This window comes from Poecilia reticulata, linkage group LG3 (assembly GCF_000633615.1).
Source record: "Poecilia reticulata strain Guanapo linkage group LG3, Guppy_female_1.0+MT, whole genome shotgun sequence".
In the NCBI taxonomy this organism is placed as follows: Eukaryota; Metazoa; Chordata; class Actinopteri; order Cyprinodontiformes; family Poeciliidae; genus Poecilia; species Poecilia reticulata.
Genome location: NC_024333.1, coordinates 19,021,001 through 19,041,584, shown reverse-complemented (window position 1 = coordinate 19,041,584; position 20,584 = coordinate 19,021,001). Strand labels below are relative to the sequence as shown.

The window sequence follows — 20,584 nt, the reverse complement described above, 5'->3', positions numbered from 1 at the left end:
ATGTTTCAAAAACATTTATTTGTTTTTTCTTTTAAGTGAGGCAAAAACAGTCGCCTTCTTTTAGCCAGCTGATTCACAGAGGCAGCAACAGGTCAGGGAGGGGCAGTGCTGTGTTACTGACATTGTTTCTTTAAAAAAAAAAACACACAGACACACCTCACTATATGATAGAACATTTTGGCAGTTTTCAAAACATATATATTTTTCAACTCTTGATATGCTGTAACACCACTCTTTTAACCACGTGAAGAAAAAGTGATCACAACTCTAAACCTCACTGCATCAGGAAAAACACATTCCACATGCTATCACTCAATCACTGACACCAAATATAGAAATATAGGGTAAGATCAGCCCCAAGTGCACCGAGCGTGTCAATAGGATTTTCTTCTGTTTTGAACTCTGAGAGGTCTCACATGGAACTTTGCATTCTTAAATAACTCTAGCAAAATGCTTTAATCTTAATGAGTCTGAACAGTAAATCTCTCATCTGCAGCAAAAAGGATTAGGAATTCAGAAAAAAAAAAGAAAAAGAAAAGGAGAGAGACCGACGTTCCACTTTGATGAATTGTGTTTTGAAAATCCCTGGGCATAAAGTTCCCCCAGTGAACAAAGCGTAAGACGAGAACGGATGCTTTTTTAAACAACACAACTTATCTGTGAAAAACAGAACATGCATTTAAGTGAAAACACAAAAGCAGAGCTGATTCCCCTCCTCTGCCGATGATAAAAGTGACTAACTCCTTTTCCTCAATCTGCTTTGCTACTTTTGGAATCAAACCTGGAGTAGCTTTGCACAAATTATTGTGCATTGTGTTTTCGGTGCCTCATCAGTGTTTATTTATTCTTGCCTGACGCATTCTGCCATTGTTAAGAGTAAATAAATGACTTCATAATTTTTTTCTTTGCCTCCTGGTAAAAGCTTAAAATGGATGATGCTGTGATGAAAAAGGAAGCTGATGAGCCCAGGCAGTTTAAGTGGCAAAAAAAAAAAAAAAAAAAAAACGGGCTTCTGAAACCACAAAAAAGTGTCTGCTGCTTCCTCTGTACTCTGCTGTGGGTTTCGGTGTTGTTTGAGGAAGATGAGCTTTTCCACTTTAGTTCTAAATTTTAGCTACTTAAACATGCCATTATGCGGAGGTGTTTATTTGTATTTGATTTATGCATTATTGATAATATGTTAATGTAATCCAAATCAAAGCAGTTTGGTGTTTACTTGATTAATTATTACGCTGTGGTGTAATTTCCCCAAACAGGCTCTCTGAGTAGTTGGGGTTAGAGCAGTAAGCCTCTGGCTTGTTCAGAATGCTCCAACTACAAAGAGCCTTGCTGCCCTGGGACCTGGTCTGGGTTCCCCCCTTCCAACCCAACACCCACCCCTTTAAATGCCCCCAGGCCTTCAGAAATACCCTAGCTAATGTCTGCTGCATTCATTTTACCTTTGCTTTCAAATCCACTCCTCCTTTTGTTCCCTGTAATAGACAAATCCATGTCTTGCCGATGCAGGTCAAGCATATAATCTATATAAATAAAAAAACATTTCTCAGCTGTAAAGGTTTTTGAAGTCAGTAAGAATATCAGTAAATGGGCTAAATGTCTAGCTGCATGCAAGTGTTCAATTATTTTGCGTTGTGAAGACATCACCGTGTTGGCAAGTGTAGTTGTGAGTATTACCATCCCGCTTGCTTCGTATTGATCTCTCCCACTTGCATGGATGTCCACTCCACCACACTGAGCCCAAACACCTGGTCACCAGAACGCTGTGAATGACAGATAACATCTGGGAAGTCTTCTGCTATCACAGGAAACATTGTTCCTATCTCCTCCTCCGTGCCCCCTTCCTCCCCATGTCCTGCTCATAAGCACATCCTTCTTATTGATTTCTCATTAACCCCTTCTAGACTGTGAGTATCTCCCCATCCAGACACGCAGACATCAGGAGATTGATTAACAGCATAATGACATCACTATGGCTGCCTGTTCTCATCAGTTTGACCAGGTCTGCGGAGAGATCCTGTTCTGCACTCCTCCCTTATGTTTCTAGGCTTCCGTCCTCCGTTTTCCTCGATACTCAGAAACGCTTTCTTTACTTCCCACTACAGTTTCCTCTTCATCCTCTGCATTTTCTTCCTTTTAGTTTGCCAATATTTTTAAAAAAATTTTTTTTAATGGCACTGAACCTCAAAGCCAGCGGTGACTTTTGATATGGGTGATGGAGCTCAATGATCCGAGTGGCACGGCCAGTGGAGGAGCTACACTCATGCTACGGAGAGGAAAAGTTAGCTGTCAATGAGTTTTCTATTGCTTTTTTACTTCTCCTGCCAATTTTGAGTTGGCCTTCTCCTACACTCTGTAAGGTGCAAATCACTGTCAGAACTGTAAAAAAATAAAATAAAATGGCCGCACACCAATACTGGTAACACTGAACTTGCTATTTGAGTTGCCATTGATGCCCAATTAATGGGCTATTTATGTGTAAAGAAGTTTTAAAAACTGAAAAATTGATTGAAAAGATTCTCACTTTTGTTGGGCAAAATAAGGGACTCAGTCCGCTGGACCACAACTCATACGAGAGCCACTGTGGAGCATGTGTCTCCCTGCTTAGTTTCACAATGGCAGAAGAGACACACGCGTGTGTCCGTTTGGAGGCTCTCTACGAGTATGGCTGCCACTTAGGTGTTAAATTGGTGCGTTCGTCAGCAGTTGGCTTCTGTAGTGCTTGTGTTTTGGTGCAAGAGAGTAGTTTTGAAGTTACAGTGAGAACGCGTACAAAATTCAAAATAAACTCATCTCTTCTGTGGGGGGGGGATGGGTGTTTTTGGATTTCTCTCTTCTGCCTCACAGTCTGCTAAAGACATGCCCGCTTGCAGAATGCTGTGTCTGTTTTAGTACGTCTTCCCTCCCTTTCTCTCCCAACAGCTCTGGTGGCAGGATATAGTGTGCGTTTGTTCGGTTATGTCGTTCCAAACCACAATGGAAGTAAGTTAGAGAAAGCAGTTGATTTAAGCATGGCATGCCTCCATCAGTCCCAGTCTCTGATGTACAAAGAGCCCAGAGGAAGGAGCTTCACAGCTGTTTGTAAACTATGAGAACAGGAAAGGTCAACAAAGTAATGCAGCGCGCTTTTTTTGTAACACATTTTCATCTCTCTCTTTTCCATAGTGAGACAGCAGGGCTGCACCCTGCCTCAGTAGTACTGGTGCATTTAAATTACTGTTCTTGCCTGGAGAATAATGGTGAAAGCATAACCCCATTGTATTCTTTGATAAACTCTGGAAAATGCATGGTATAAGCTGGGAGAGAGGCACGGTTTAAGGGCACAATTGCCTTGCAAATCTACCATGGCAAAGTTTTTTTTTTTTTTTTTTCTGAAGGGAGAGAGGGAGGAAAAGAGGAAGGGAGAGATGACGGGAAAGAATGGTGGAAAAGGGAGATAGAGGATCTTACATGTGGGTTACAGTCGAAGGGGGAACCGAAGGGGAGTCTCAGTTTCAGGGACATGTGTTATCTCTGGGTGCAGAGGCCTTTGTTTGTGGGGCACAGAGGTGTAGATTTCTTCTCCATGTCAGTGCCTTTATTTGAGGCTCAGCACTCAGGGGACAATAGAGGACTAATCCACTCGTGAATCAGGATTAATATTCAAACCACAAATATTAATTCGCAGTGCAAATAAAGGAAATGCAGAATCTGTCAAAAAACTCCCAAACAAATAAAGAACAAAACAGCCGTCGACGTTTGACCAAAAAAAAAAAAAAACACCCTTTCAAAGTCTTTTCATACGTGTGCATTATTTTGACCGGGGGCCTGCCGACTTGCCTCAGCATTCTGTTTGATTTCAGTATTAATCTTTATAATGAGTTTCTATAGAAGAGTGAGAGCTGGAGGAAGCTGAAGAGCCGCATGTTGTTTTTGGCTATTCTCCTCACTAAGCTCTGGATTTAAGATCTGGATTTGAATATTTATGATTGAAAATAATGGGGGTTATAAAAATAAGTCCCTGCAGAGCTGGGCTGTAAGTTATAGGGGGGTAGACGCAATGCCTCCCACATGAAAGGAGCCTGAAGAAGTTGGCCACTATAGTCTGATGCCAGTGAAAGCCTATGGTTCTTCATTCTGGCCCAGTTGAGAGTTTGATCCTGCTGAAGATTTATGATCCCAATAGTGTCATTCGCTCTCAGCGCTCGCAACAGTGCAGAATTTATTAGAATTAAGTTATTTAGTGCAGTTTACTTTAACACAAGACAAGAGAAAACAAACCAGCCCTCTGGGTGAGATCATTTGACTCGCTTCAAACACAGTTGGACTTGTTTTGAGATTGAAACAAGTGATAGTGTTTGTAACTGACAGTTGAGTGACTTACAGGATTCAAGAAAATGTTTTAAACATGCTAGTTTGAATATAAAACAAATGACACTTTGCCCCCCCAGTGCCAGTTTTTTTGTTTTTCGCATTCTGAGATGCTGATATTCAACAGAAGTGTGGAAGTAATATCTGCTTTCTCTGTTTGTAAAAGGAGGAGAGGAGAGTAAAAGACAAAAATCCTGATGGACACCTATTTATTAGTGTTAGATCATTCATTTTACGTATAGAAATAATAAAATACTAATGTTCTGACAATCCATCTCTTTAAAATTACAAGCTTAGTAGTTTTAAAATATCTGGGAAAAATATAGAATCTGTTTTTTAAATATTTTTCCATTTAAAATTTAATTTTGGCCGGCATGGTGGTACACTTGTTTGCACAGTTGCCTTGCAGTAAGAAGGTCCCAGGTTTGAATTTTGGCCTGTGATTAGTCCAGAGGGGTTTGCAACTTTTCCCTGTGCAAGTAGTCCTACTATTTAAAAACTTGCATATTATGGCAATGGGTTTCTCTAAATTGCCTTTGGTGATGGACACCAGATCTGTTGGGGTGTTTTTTGCCTCTTGCCCACTGACAACTGGAGAGAGGCACCAGGCCTTTGTAACCAAGAAAAATGATAAGTGGATTTTGACAATTGATGTCTAAACCAATTTGTATTTATGCTTTAAAAAATGTCCAAAAAGGTTCCTTTTCCAGACCATTTTTCATCTGGAAAAGTACGGAAATCAGAGCAGGCCTCGAATGGAATACTGAGAGTTACTAATAACCCTATAATTATTTGTCCAGAGTGATCATAAAAGAGAGAGAATAAAGTTTTTTACACAAGATTAGTTTTTCAATGTAGTCTGGAAAAGCAACCATGCGTGTCCACAACACACCCCTTTCTGCACACACACACACACACACACACGCACCCCCACACGCACACACACACACCCATACGCATAGGCACTGTAATCCCACAATGGGGGGTAGAAGCCTGTTGTACACCAACCTACAAAAACCATTGTGATGTTCAAAGGGGCTTCATGGAGGCTCTGGCCATTGATAAGCTCTAATGTTATAAAAAAAATATAAAAAAAACTGTAAACTTCATCTTTTATACATAGTAACATAATGTGAAAGGTCATCTTATCTTAATCCTCAAATCAGCAGCATCCAGACCCATGCCCCCTCCCCATTTTTCATGAAGTTAAAGAAATAATCTTAGAAGGCACTCCAAAGAAAGCCTGCATTATCTTCTCGACTAGGTCCAATCAGAAGATGTCATTAAAGTGTGCCATGAATGCACTGTCAGGAATGATTATTTCTCTTTTCTAATCGACCTCAATCATATCACAGAATCAGCTGGACTGTGAGCTCGCGGTGAGAAGTGTTATTATGTCCAGTGATTAATCATCAAGCACTACCTTATCCCTCTCAGACGCACAGCAGACTGCTGGCCTGTTCACAGCCAAAAAAACAAAAAAGACATAAAAACTTTCATCTGCATGCTATTTGCTTCATTTTCTCTACTCTCACAACTACGTCTGTTAAGGTAGATGGTCTATATTACGTGAACACCATAACTGTTGTTTTAGGAGCCATGTTACTCGGCAACTTTGTGTGCATTCTAATGAGAGTCAAAAAGCAACAGTAATAAGGCATTGCTGCTTTTTTTAAAAAAAATGTTTTAGCTGGTTTATCCTTTTTAGTGAACAATTCAAAAACCAGCTATCTTGTTTTGACTAGCCCTTCTTGATCTGTTTCAGCATGCCCCTTCCATACCTACCAACAGAAATTTTTATCAGCTTAAAACAAAAGCGCCATAGAAATTGAAGAGAAATCATATACACAGTTACATGCTGAATTAATGCAGGTCAAAGAGGTTATTATCTCAAGCTTCAGTTTGTGCAATTTGTTCCCCAGGAATCCTTTGTTCTTGACTAAAAGTGTGTCAAATGTAGACAGATTGTGAAATATTTATTCCATGACTGAAAATCATATTAGAGTGTCGTTTGTTTGTTTCGCTTTTCCATTCCACCCCTAATTTGCCAACAGTTACAGGGTTTTTGGCAAAGTCTTACAAACAGACATCAACTTTAACACAGTATACCCCATCCTGTAGCCTTAATTAGAAAGAAATTGTAAACAACCACGCCTGCCTTTTCTTTTGCAGATTATCCATACTTTATGACTGAGCGTTTGAAGTTATGAGGGATTCTGAATCAGCACTGCAGGAGCGGTACTCTTATAGGACATTGTTGTCTTCAATTATTTTCAGTCATATTCCCGTCTGTAAGAGGCAGAGGGTCATTTATTATTTAAAGATGCAATCGTTGCTGTTTATCTGAGATTTTTTAAAACCGGGTTATCTCTTCACATAGCATTTTTTTGATTAAACGGAACAAAGTGCAATAAAACGCAGTTTCAAATAGACGCCTGTCTCTCCAGAGCAAGAGCTCATCTGCCATTAATGTGATTTAATATGTACGGTGGCAAGCAGTTGCAGGGAGACGAGAGTTAACGAGCAACAGAGATGCTTTAGTATGTACATAAAGGGGCTTGCACAGACACTAACGGGCACAAACACACACAAATACACACATAGTTACTGACTAACAATCTCATATATTTGTCTCCCTATGTTGTAGTAAAGGAGATGGCAGGCTCAAAGAAGAGATGCCAACTTTTGGAGTTATGGAGCGCTGTTTGAACAATGACTGATTAGTGCCTTCTGCATTTAACTTAAAAATCTCGGATGCAAACATCAACAAGAGCTGAAAGAAAAAAAAATGCATTCTAAAACAATCTGAAGAATATTATTTGCTAAATATGTTGTTTTTTTTAAGCAATTTTTTTTGTACTCTGCAACAACAGATTGTTAAACTGTAGCTGCAATTTAACAATCTGTTGTTTCTGAATAATTTCCAAATAAACATCTGCCAAACCTGAATCCCAGCCTGATATTAATTTAAAATCTATGTGATTAGAACTCCATCCACTGCTTTACAGTGTTGCTTTACACTGTTCTTGAAAGGAACAGATATTTTAGCAAAATGGCTTTTCACTATAAAATGTGTGCTATCTATTTAATAAAACAATCTCTATCTATTTATTTATTTTATTACTGGAACAGGAATTGTGGAGAAATAATGAAGAACATTGATTTCGCTCCCTATTTAAACATTCCTCAGAAAATAGGATGAGCCATGCTTTGGTGCAATGCAGTTCTATTGTGCCATCTTCCTTTTTGTCATGTTCATTGTGATTTTTAGATGTAGTAAATGGTCCAGGTCTGCACTGGTTTTTAAGTTGAGGGTCTGATTTTCTGGCAGTTTTGCATTAGAATAGATTGGCCACAATAAAATGTGTGGTTTATGTCCCATAAGCTGCTGTATAGAGTAGATATTAGGTCAAAGTAAAACAAAAAGAAAAATGAAGATAAGACTTCAGAAAGTAGTGAGTGGTACAAATCTGACTCCAAGAGTTCAGTTTGCTGTGGAAAAAAATTGCCCTGCACAAAGTTTGATGGCCCATATACAGCATTTTTTTTTTTTTCAAGAATGAACAATCACTGTCTCTGTCTCGCTGCTACATCTCACTCTTCCCAAATCCCAAATCCCCACAGCTCCTCTGGTGGACCCTCTTATGTTCACTTGTATCCACAAGCTGCACTATCACTGCTGTTAGTTCCAATGCTTAACTTTACCCTGAAGTCTTTGCCCCTGAGACCCTGGTGTTGGGAGATTAGTCTAACCTCAGCCGAAGCAGACAAACTGCAATCAATACCTGATAGGAGCAATTCGCCCGGGTCAGCTGACCTCGTATGCCACTAACGGTAACCTTAGTAAAGTCCTAACACTTCCTGGGTGACTGACCCCTGACGACCTGGGCAGATAAGGTCAGTCTGGCCTGAGTGACCCAGATCCAAGAGGCCACTGTCCAGTTAGTCTAGCTGTCTTATAATGAAGTGGTCAGTATTGCCTTTCTGTCACTCAGCAATTACCAGGAGAGATATGGAGTCATAGATACGTGCTGAATGCACGCAGAATCACTAGCCACAGAATTACATTCATGAGGCAAAGTACCGGTAAAGTGACATGTAAACTACTCTAATATTGGCTCGTAATGACTGGGAGCAAAATGGATCGAAAGGAGTCTGACAATTGCAACGGAGCTGCTTTACATCGGAGTGTGCAGACACAGGAAAACGCCACAGAAAAACTCATAACTAATAGTGGCTTTTAAAAGTCTGATGTTTTGCTCATTTAGAAAAGCTGAGCTGCCACAATGAGGGTTTTTTTTGTCTTTCTGTTGAAGTGCTACAAATTCCTTAAATATCAGTGAACATCAGTCAATACTAAACACCTGATGAATGCTCAGTCTACAGGAATCAATGTATAGATGAGACAGGTGTAGCCAAGAGTCGGAGCTGTGAGCACATTTAAAGGACAAACAAACATGCGCCTCTTCTGGCCATTTGTGCTCTTTCGATACAGGTCACGGAAAAGGGAAATCCCCAAAGCCACCCAGCTGCTGCCATCACAGACTCTGTGCATTCTTGTATCTGCTAACTATTTAGTTGTCAGTGATTTGGTTAAGTGGAATTGACTTTTATCTGCGGTGTGCTGTGGGGCTGCCACTGGCAATTCAGAATCCCCCTTCCTCAGCTCCTGTTTTAGCCCAGTGTCACATCCAGCACATTGCTATTGGCAGCTGAGCCGGGCCTAATCAATACCCCAGGTCAGGGATCGCCCGCGGCTCTGCTGTGGGTGGGCTATTGATCCGACACACACACTCCCACAGGTCTCACCCGACAAACCCTGGAAGTCGTGGCCTTGGACGGAGCGCGAGGGACGGGCAGGCAGGGATGACAAATTAACAGCGCTGCTCTTCTTCTGCTGTAACTGCTGACAAAACAGTGTCATAAAAATAATTTGGTTATTGATTAGCAAGTGAGACGCTGTGCCCCCCTTATTTAAAATCGCTTGGAAGAAACATTATTGAAATTGATATTTCAAGTGGATTCTAAGAAGCTGAAGTCAGGAAAAACACACACGTTAAAAAAAAACTACAAAAAAACAAATGAAACATTTCAGCTGTGTGTAGCTTACAGTCACACTCGACCTCTGCTGCTGTCGGCCTGTCTTGCTTTTCTTCTCCCCTTTTCACCGATCTTGGTTTGCCTTCGCTTTGTGTGGATACTCTGTCGTCACTCTATCAGACCTGCAGCCAGAGACACTCAAGCTATTTTTCAGCTGCAGTTTTAAATGTTGCTCCCAGAGCTCCTTATCAGCGCCATGCTAAGAACTCATGGGAACAATTAAGCACAGGCTTTAACTCCAGCCTAACCACAGAGGTAAAAAACCATTGCACAGTGCTTCCAAATGGATGTAGCTTCAAAAGAGCTATTCAGTTATCACAAGCTGTCTGCCGATCCCAGCCGTATTCCCAAACTAACTCTCAGTCACTGTGGAACTATTGGAACACATGACAAGCATATTTACCCAGCTTCACAAACCAGGCCCTCGTGGAATTCAAAGCCTTTTTTTTTTTTTTTTTAAAGCCTCATTTTTTTTTATTTTATTATTATTATTGCTGGAATTGACAGTTGAATAAATAAGTATTGTTTATGAGACTTTGTTGTCGTGTGCTGGAGATCCTCTGCAGAACAGGCAATTATATATGCTATTACAGGAATACGACTTGTTCCAGTTACAGGGAAATTAAGTTTCTCTGCAAATCTTCTTTTCATTTTTCATCTGAAAAGTCTTCAGTGGTATGAGAAAAGAAATTACTCACAGCAGTTCATTTGCTATTAAATATAATCTTGAAATCATGCGAGGCTGTCCAGCAGTGGTAGCATACAAATAATTATAGATTAATTTTGTTGACTCTGAAAACAGATGATTAATTTTGAAGTCTTGATGGAAATCATACTGCTCTGGTTTGCCTCCCCTGAAAGACATTTATTATGTGCTCATATTTCCGGGATGAGGCACAGAAACTGTGGGGCTTACAGAGGACTGCCATGGAACTTTTGTTTTCCTTTGTTGTAATGTTTTCCAAGTGTGTTGAAAAATCTCCCTAAGTCCGGTCTTTCTTTCTCTTCTTACTCTAGGTGATGGTGTCATCTTGATATGCTGTTCGTTTGACCTGGGAGCCCCTAATTCCCAAACCACATAGCTTTGGAAAACCCTGGAAATACCTGGAATTCTAGGAGTATCTCACCAAAACAACTTTAGGTGCCCAGGCACCGAATCAATAGCTTTACGCTTTTCATTCATTTTTCTGCACACAAAGAAGAACCATCGCGATATTGGTAATAGTGGCTGGGCCGTTCATGTCCACAAGAAGCGTGCCGAGACCAAGAGGGCGTGACCTTTCTGCATGCTGACTTCAAACAGACACCCGAATTGGAGACACAGTCAGAGAGGGGACACTCAGACCAAAAACCTCCATCAGGTAAGGCTGTGCAGACCCCACTGCTTATGCGGACCTGTAACTGAGGTCTTTAACATTTTATGGTCTTTGAAGCTAACTTGCTCCCCACATGTTTAGTTTGTTTTAGGATTTGGTGCGAAGCAATGTCTGGCTGAGAAATATTCCATCTACATGCCCTGTTTTCTGCTTGTTGCTCTTGGATTAGAAGTTCTGAATATGTTGAAATTTCCTTCCATGCATGCACACTTCAGGTTGGAAGCTTCGGACTCATATTGGCAGCATTATTAGCTTCAGCAATATGTTAAGGGAAGCATCGTTTTATGCAGTCACTTTTGCATTAATCATCTTCTCAGCTTCATTCACACATGTCTATGACGAAAGAACAGAGCCGCGGTTTTCACAGGTTTTCTGTCACATATTTTATCGCCATCACATTAACCTCACAATCATGCTGTGGGTGTGTAAACATCCAGGCAGTTTATGGGAAAGTTGAAAAGCTCACCAACAGCTGATTTGAAACGAAACTGTTTTACAGTGAAGTTTGAGCAAAAATATTTTGAGGAGTTTAAAGTCTGCAGAGGAATAATGTTGTTTCTGTTGAGTTTGATGATAATTGGCCACAGCTAATGAAAACCAAACAAATATTTACTACAAATTAAATAAGTTGTAACTGCTAATGTGACAGTTTTCCAGCAGACAGTCACTGACAGTCTCCACAGGAACCCCGAGCCATGAAAGGTCACTGTGACCGGAGTTGACCTTATCCAAGCATGCGGATAGAAAGTTGAGTGGAAGGAAAAATGTGAAAGGAAAAAGTACTCAAGCTCTATGTTTAACCTGTCACGTGCCTTGTGTTTGACCACATGTCAACCAGAGACTGTTAGTGTCTGGAAATATAGGTAAGGAGGAAAAATAGACAAGGCTGTTTCTCACTATTCTAAAATTAGCATTTCAGACTGATTCAACTTTAGATTTTCATGTATAAAAAATGTCCTAGGATCTGAAGAAAGAGTGAGATTTGGACTGATATACTGCTTTGAGGTCCAGTGTGAATTTCACTAGTCAGTGATGATATGGTGACCCATGTCTTCTGCCTGGTCGGCCCGTTGTGTTTCATTTAGCCATTGTCTCTTAAAGCTACCTGGGCTTCCTTAACACCTCAGCTGAGTCACAGTGTGATGATCTCCATGTAAAGCTGCATTTATGTAGTAATTCTTTTAAAAAGCAGCCCTGACCATGCATCTTAGAGTCTGTATTGTACAATACATAGACATACCTTTCAGTTGACATGCCAATGTAAAAAAAACGATTTCTTATTGATCTTATGCAATAATATTTTCAGCAAGTTTTAAGTCAATCTTTCAATGACATTTGAATTTATTGGGATGCTTCTGTGTGTGAATATCTACATATCTATTACAATAGACATGCAGACGATGTGATATGTTTGCATGTGTGTGTGAGTGTGTGAGAGGGGAAGTTCATCCATTTCACTAAATTTGGCATGGTGCTGTGCGGACAGAGCTGCTCTGAGTCAGATGTGTGATGTTTTCTGTTAGCAATACTTAAAATATAGAATTGTTTGTTAAAAGGGAGAAAAAAGAAAGAAAAGAAAGAGCCACAAAAAGGGGCAAAATTCAACAACAACCTTCTTGAAGGATGTGTTTTCTGAGCATCTTTGTTCGTGTTATGACAGGATCTGTGAGATCATTTTAGCACTTTCTCTGCAAACCAGACTTTAAGCCACATTAACCAACCACTACTTTGCTTATCTCTTTACCAGTGTAACATCCTGCTGTTGAGATTTATTTCTTAAAATACATGCCTTTTTTTGCACATATTCCATCAATATTACTTGATTGAGAGGAGACAGTTAACATGATCCCATCAGAAACAGGGAAGGTGCACATGCCAACGTGTGGCTAATGTATGCAGTTACATATAGTTAATGTAAAATGAAGTGCTGTCTGCAGAGCCTTATGTGTTGTGCACTATGGCCCTTTTGAAAATAATCTGAATTTATCCAAATCAGCTTCAAAATGGCCTCAAAGTAACATTTACAAACTATGCGCTTTCATGTTTTCATCCTGAAAGAAGTGTGTATGCTGTCATATTGAAATGTTCAAAATGTTAGAAAATCCAGAGTGGATTTTTTTGCAGTTAAATTGTGACCACAAGCTCGCTTTGTATGTTTGTTGAAAGAGTTTTTGGTACGTCTGTGAGTTTGATATCAAAAATGTCAATTTTGTGATGCATAGACCTCCAGCTTCTGATTCTAGTCTGCCAGTGCATCTCTCTGTCAACATTCAAGTCCTGGACCCAAGTTATTGGCACTGTACCAAATAATTTTGTTTTTGAAAACATGTTTTCGTTTCTCTGCAGTGACTTTGACTCAAACGATATCAGATATCCTTCATTCAAAAGGTAAAACTGTTTATCGATGACACAAAGGGGAGATTGTTCTTCACTTGAAATTATGTCTGATAATAAGAGAAATTGGTTCATGAAATCAAGGAAGAATATTTTAACAATGGAAGAAAATGTGGCAAAACCAGCAGGAGATGAGTCACTTGGATTTAAGGATCTAAACACACTTGTTTTGATGACGAGAATAAGGACAAGCAAACAAAGATAAGGCTGCGTTTTATTTTATTATGAAAGCATGTTAAGGTTGCTTATATAAAAACATACAAATAATAATAATAATAATAATAATAATAATAATAATAATAATAATAATAATAATAATAATAATAAATTGTTAATGCAGAAATCGTCACCGTCACAATCTGGAACTCATTTTCAATAAAATCTGAATTAAGATCAAACACATCAGCTGCCTTCCAAGGAGGGGGATGATAACAAAGCTGAATTCAGGAGAAAAAAGGATTTCCATCTGGGGGGAAGCATCATCCATCCCTCCCGCCTCTCCTGCGTGCTGAAGTAGGGCTCCAGGGCTCCGACACTCGACCTTATTTTCACTGTTCTTCTGCAGCCAGGGTTTCTCCCCTTGTGCGAGCCTTCTCCGTTCAGAAAAAAAAGGGGGAAAAAAGGCATGCATGATTTTATACATGAAAGATATATGTAATTGGACAGTGGTGCCCATGCTATACATTTACAATTCTAAACAGGACCTGTAAAGAGCTGTTTCCTGTTTCCCTCGGCCTTCCCTCTCGCAGACTTGTATTCACAGAGAGTAAGAAGCATGACATCAAAAGGTGGAATAAACGCAGGTTGATGCAGTTGTTGTAACTCACATGAATGTACAAAATGCTCAGAAGCTGCCAGAATATGGCTCATAACTTCACATCATCAGTCTAGATCAGACACTTTGTGGTAGCTTGAAGAAAAAAACAAAACAAAACACAAGATGATTTGGATTTGACCTCCAATCTGTCTTTGTGAATTGATGTGGGCTGAAGCACTAAAAGTAATACATTAAGGATTGTTAATAAAGCCTCTCTGACAATACAATATCATTTTCATATAATAGCTTTCATGAATAGTGCATTCAAATTTTAGTCAAGCTTGTTTTATTCATCAAAGAAAAGCATAGGCATAATTGTTATTATTTTCTGTTAATCACTTCCTTCAGCTAAACAAGTATACCCCCAAAATACACCAACCTGAAGATTTCAGTTTGGACATTTCTGAGTAAAACTAGACATTTTAGACACTAAACAAAACCTACATCAGGAAAAAAAAATTGTGCCTTCCAAAAGCACTTTTATTCCTTAAACTGTTTACATTTGGTCACAGTACAATAATAAACCTCAATGTGTTTTTTTTAGGACTTCATGTAACAAACCATTTAAAGTCAGTATAATTGCAGTTATTCTGTGAAGGTCTCAGAAGTTTGTTAGGAACATTAGTGAGAAAAAAACAGACCCGCAAACACATGACATATCTAAGATAATAGGGTTAGCTTATAAAACAATAACCTAGACTATAAACATTTATCAAACAGTGTTCAACTCATCATCTGAAATTGATAAGAGTATACACAACCTACCAAGACATGGCAATCCACCTAAACTTATGTAAAAGGAGACAATGGTGTCTCAGGAAGAAAATTGGAGTCTGTAGAAAGGACCATTACTAGTGTACAGTATAAAACTGACTTTTGAGTGGCAAGACAAATCCCTTTGTTGAAAATGTCCACAAGTCATGTAGGAGAAAAAAAAACATAAATGAAGGTGCTCTAGTCAGAGCAGACCCAAATCAAGCTTTGTCTTACATGCAAAAAGGTTATGATTGGCATAAAGCTAGCCCTGTGCGTCACCCACAGTGAAACATAGCTTTATTTGGCAGTGGGGATGATCTTCAGCATAGACTAGGAAGTTGGTCAAAGGAGATTGGATAATTGCTGAAGCTTAATGAAGAGTAATCCTGTAAGAAAGCATGCAAGGCACTGTAAAAGACTCGAGACTGGGATGTCACCTTACAACAGAGTTATGATCAGATGCACACATTTTTCATCTATACATTAAGTCAAACTCCAGACCAAAATCCAGTTAACAATTAATAACAAAGCTTGAAAGTTGATCTTCAGAGTCTCCCCATCAAATCTGACTGAGACTGAGCTGACTGGCAATAAAAACTGAACAAATTCTTCTGTTTCTAGATTTGCCAGTTGGGTAGAACCCAAAAGATTCAGACCCAAAAGATCTGAATCTGGAATGTATCAAAAGCAAGGTGTTCTACAAAGTGCTGATTTGAGAACACTAATCACATATTCTGTTGGTCAATCAAACAAAAACCCCGTGAAATATATTTAAGTTTGTGGTTGAAACCTAAAATAAATATTAAATTAAAAGCTTGTCAACAGTCTTGGAAGGTACCATTTTGCTAAAATGTCAAAAGGTCTCCATTAATACCTGCCTGAAAGAATCCCCTTGAACATTAATACATCATGTACTGGTAACAGGCTTCCAATAGTCCTGCATGAAATTATTAGAGTTGTAAAACAGGTTCAAGATGTGTATATAAACTGAGCTTTCATGAAGTGAAGAAATGTGTGATTGTGTGCACACATGTAATCCTGTCAGATGTGAAGGAGAATATGAAGTCACTGCTGGTCATCTGACCCGGGGGAAGGTGTGACCTTTTGGATCAGAAAAGCAGGTTTTTTTATTTTTTATGTTGACATGTTTTTTCTGTTACAAACAGAAACAATGGCTTGTTTAGATGGTCGGGTTTTGGTTTATTTATGATCGAAGTGTTGATGTGGCCATATTTAGCTTTTGTTATATTCTTGTAACATGGTGTAATCCACACCAGTGTCATAATTTGATTGCATGTGTTAAAGTAATCAAGTAGCAGTTGCTATGGACTCTTTTATGGGAAAAAAATAAAATAAAATAAAAAAATAATCACATTTTACACACAACAGATGCCAAAAAAAATGTTTTTAACCAAATTAAGGATTTTTTTTTTCCCTATTACTTCAAGGTCATCCGCATTGCAAACTTCTATGACATGTAAGCTGTGATAGCAGGCTGCCTTACAGCTATTTCTAATATGCGAGGCCTCTTAGGATATGTTTCTATTTAAGAACTGATCTTATGAGATTTGACTCCACTTTCTGTTTATGTCTCAGTGTTTATAACCAACTCTACCATGAAAGTTAGCATTTTATGGAGTGCTGCAGACCTCTTGATTTTATGATCTTCGCTCAACCTTCGGTGGTGTACCTGTCATGCAAAAGTAAACACCTGTACTGTTAACCTTCTTTACAAGCTAACACCTTAAAAAGGAAACAGCTCTACCAGGCACTTGGTTTTATTGGTTGCAGGAACACTGAAGGCTATACTGAGGGGTGGGGGTGTGGGGGGAGGGCCTCACCTCTACTGAGGCATTTCAAGTTCAGAGGCCAAAGCAGTTGATGGACAAGCAAAGCTCTGTGACCTCCACCCTTCCACAGCTTGCCACACACAGCAAATATCAGTGGGGCTTACCGGCAACCTGAACAAAGTTTAGAGTTTGAGAGCTTACAGAGGTTAAACGTACCTCAGTTACAGTCACACAAGTGGGGAGGTGGGCTCCCACGCTGTCTGAAGGTTTGATCCCACAAAGCTTCAAATGAGCTGCTGTGGACTGTTTTACAACAAGGAATTGTAATGTCTGTATTTCCTTTGTTTCCTTTTTTTTTTTTTTTTTTTTAGAAAAGAAACCCAGCCAGTGATTTCTGATGTGCACGCAAACAGAAAAACTGAAATTAGATAGTATTTGAAGCTACTGAGGTCATCCTTTATTCTGGATTTACTTACTGTCTTGATTAGGTTAGTATTCCTCGTTATACATAATTATTATTTTGTTATAATTGTCTATTTACTGACAATCAGATTTGGGTGATTTCTTTTTCTTTTTTTTTCAGATTCCGTTCAAAAATGATTTCCTTTCTCTGCGCCACATGTCATTTATTGTTATTTTGTTTCATGAATTATTAATAGTAATTTAAAAAACAAAACAAAAAAACAGCATTCATTGTTGTTTGGTCCAAACAAGACAGATGACATCATCATGGCTAGGATTTGGATTTGACCTCAGGGGAAAATCTTAGATCTGTACTTGCCTTCTGTGTCGCTTCTACCTGTCATCTTTCATCTCGTCGCGTCCCCCCCCCCTCCATTTTTATTCTTTCTCCTTTTGTTTTCTTTTCTTTTTCTGTGTGTGTGCTCTTCTTGACATCAGGAATATCAGGTCTGTAAGTTTATTACGTTCCCGTGCATATTCAGCGAGCACGAAGTGGCATTTAGAGAGGCTTGGCCTCGCAGAGGTCTGCGATTCTCCCCCTCGTCCTGTTTGGATAGGTTTACCATCAGCGGGTGCATGGCTGCTGCCTGAAGTGTTCATATGGCTCTGATTTGGGATCCCTCTGTTTCAGTGAGCCGCTCTAAAGCGCGTAAAACCCCACGGGTCTCACCCGGAGACTGTGACAGCAGCTTCGAGGATTTCTCCATTATTCACCGTATCACCGACCTGAAACGAGCATTATTTGAAGATCTCTACTCCATTTTCCACTTTTTTTCTTTTTTTTTAGTCAGTTACTGCTGCTTAAAAATAATTTCAGCATAACTTTTATTGAGAAGAGGTTTAACATTGAACGCTGATAAACTGTCAAAAAAAAATGAGCAAAGCTCATCTTCAAGACGAGCTTTGCTTGTGTCTTTTTATTTATAGCTATTTGTTTTAAATTCGAGTTTTTGGAATTTGATCTTCAACACTTTCAAGGTACTAAAATCTGTCTGTTACCTGCAGTTTAATGCGTTTAAAACAGATAGAAAAATGTGCACAGATATCACCCAGTCATTTTTGACGTTACTTAATGAGCATACACGTAAAAATGACATCGATCTTTTCAAAATACATATTTCTAACATTTCTTATTTTCTAAATGTCTGTCAATTTTTCAATTTTTCATGGGTTTTTTTTTGGACAACAAATACAATACAATAAAAAAATGATAAAAAACAGAGGATTTGTTTTCAAATATTAAATTTGTCGTATTTTTGTTTTTATATTTGGACTTGTCAATTAATTATTATTATTATTATTATTATTATTATTATTATTATTATTATTAGTTTTACATTATATAACAGACTCGTAAAACACTTTACCATGCAGTCACACACACACACACACACACACACACACACACACACACACACACACACACACTGAGCATACCATACTCATGCACGGGCGCACACACAAACACACACACACACACACACACACACACATTGGGGAGAGAGAGAGGATGGATTCAGACAGACAGGGGGAGACAGACAGACGGTTACGTTCGCTGCTTTGGGGAAATCTTTACGTGTTTTAATGTTTATTGGTTTAAATCGCTGTGATCAGGATGAAACGATCTGCACGATCAACTAAAGACAGCAACAAAACATCTGCGATATTTTCTAAATATTGACAGGAGAATTAAGGTTTAACAGATCTATTTCCGAAGGAAAAAAATGTTAAATGTGTTTTTTGAATAATGCATAGGATCTTTAATAAGGTAGTACTGACAGGGCGAGTAAATGCATGAGAGAGGAGAATTGATATGGCTTCTTGTTTCTCATGTAAATGAAGCAGACTGACCAGACGGTCGGTCCACATTTATTCTGCTCCAAACTCAAAAATCAGAAACACCAGACGCACTGGGTTGTGTGTGGTTTTTTTTTTTTTTTTTTTTTTTTCTATTTCACAGATCTGGTGTTAGGTTTGCCTCTAATGTGCTGTTTTGCTTATAGTTACTGCTTCTATGAACGAATTTTACATTTCTATATCAAAATTGTAAAAAAAAAAAAGAAATGAAGCAAACTGTCAGACGATGTGTCACCTTTCAGAAAAATTTTAATATGAACATTTTATTTGAACAATATTTAGCAAAGGCAGCATCAGCATCAAAGTGCATCTGAATACACTGGGAACAGGTGAAGTCATCATAGGAAACAAAAGTATATGTTATTCACAAAGATACGAAACACGTCAACAAATTACAACTCAAACAGATTAGGAAAATATAAACAGCAGATGACAAAAAAAATAAACAGAAACAAGAAAAGCTGTGCATTTGAAACAAAATCAAAAATGAGTAAATGATTGAAAAGGTCCGATAAAAACATTCAGTATAGTACCGACAAAATCTATTAATACAGAAAAAAACATTTGGCCAAATGTAACAATTGACAACATTGTATCCTCTCAGAAAGGTTCTGTGCTAAACACCCACCTGAGCTCAACGTGAAGATCAAGACAGAATAAAAGATATATCTATGGATATAAATGGAGATATGAGAGAATAAGACTGAAGAAATGCCTTTCATTAAAAAAACAACAAAAACAAAACTCAGGTTTGTTAAAACGACGTTTCCCATATCCACCAGGGATCGGCTTAGAAACATGATGCTGGACGTTGCATCACCTGACATACATTTTATTTATACCACAAAAGTTTGCTCATAAAATATAAAATAATGACAAACCTAATAGATTTTTTTTTAAATTAATATTATTATTTTTCATTTCTGGATCGGCTGCTGTCGTGTTTGCAGTTTAGTCCCACTTATTTAAGTTCATGTATAATCGAAGCTGGACCCTGGCCACACCTCATTCCTCCACTAAAACATGCTGTTTACTAATTAGAATAGTTTCAGAAACTTCTACACACCTCTTTGAATAAACGCGAATTTAAACAGCATTGAACTTCCCTAAACAATCTCCTTTTTAACTTCTTTCATCAGATAACCCGATTGGCGTTTTAGATAATGTGAGATCCTCTTGGATGCGGTTTGAACCGCAGCACACAGTATTGGCAGGTAAAGGTAAAGGTGCGCTCTGGCAGAGACCACTTGGTCCGCAGGCGCCTGCCTCGCTGTGAAACAGTTGATGCTCTGCTTGATCCCAGTGGTCAGGCTGAACATAAGAGGGCGCTCCCATTGCACCTGGCTGTGCTGCCCTATCCACCCCAGACACAGGGAGAGCCGGACGCCATGCTCCCATGTGTGATGTGGGGGTAAACAGTGCTGTCTTAACTGCTTTATACGATAGGAAACTATATATACATATTTTTTTAAACATAGGATGAATCAAATCAGCATGGAAATAAGAGCCGCGTGTACTTGAAGATGCTTAAGTCTAGTGAAAGTGCGCACTAACTTTATTGAAATAGAATAATGCGCGATGCCTTTTTCCTGCATCTCTAAGAGAGACGCAAAAGCGAGGCGTTAAAGTGTTGCAGCTCGACTTAATGTAACATGCTTCTAAATGTTTTATTCAACCCACCAAAA

The 20,584-nt window shown here is 38.9% G+C and overlaps 1 protein-coding gene across 4 annotated transcripts in view; it reads left to right on the top strand.

Annotated features, from left to right (window-relative positions):
* The window catches only part of zfhx3b (zinc finger homeobox 3b), a 308,186-nt gene that overhangs the window by 147,938 nt on the left and 139,664 nt on the right, over window positions 1-20,584 (top strand). For all 4 annotated transcript variants that reach the window (XM_017303941.1, XM_017303940.1, XM_008405336.2 and 1 more), the window contains one exon: window positions 10,465-10,808. The gene's annotated coding sequence lies outside the window, so the exon portion shown is untranslated. The remainder of the gene's footprint in view (window positions 1-10,464; window positions 10,809-20,584) is intronic.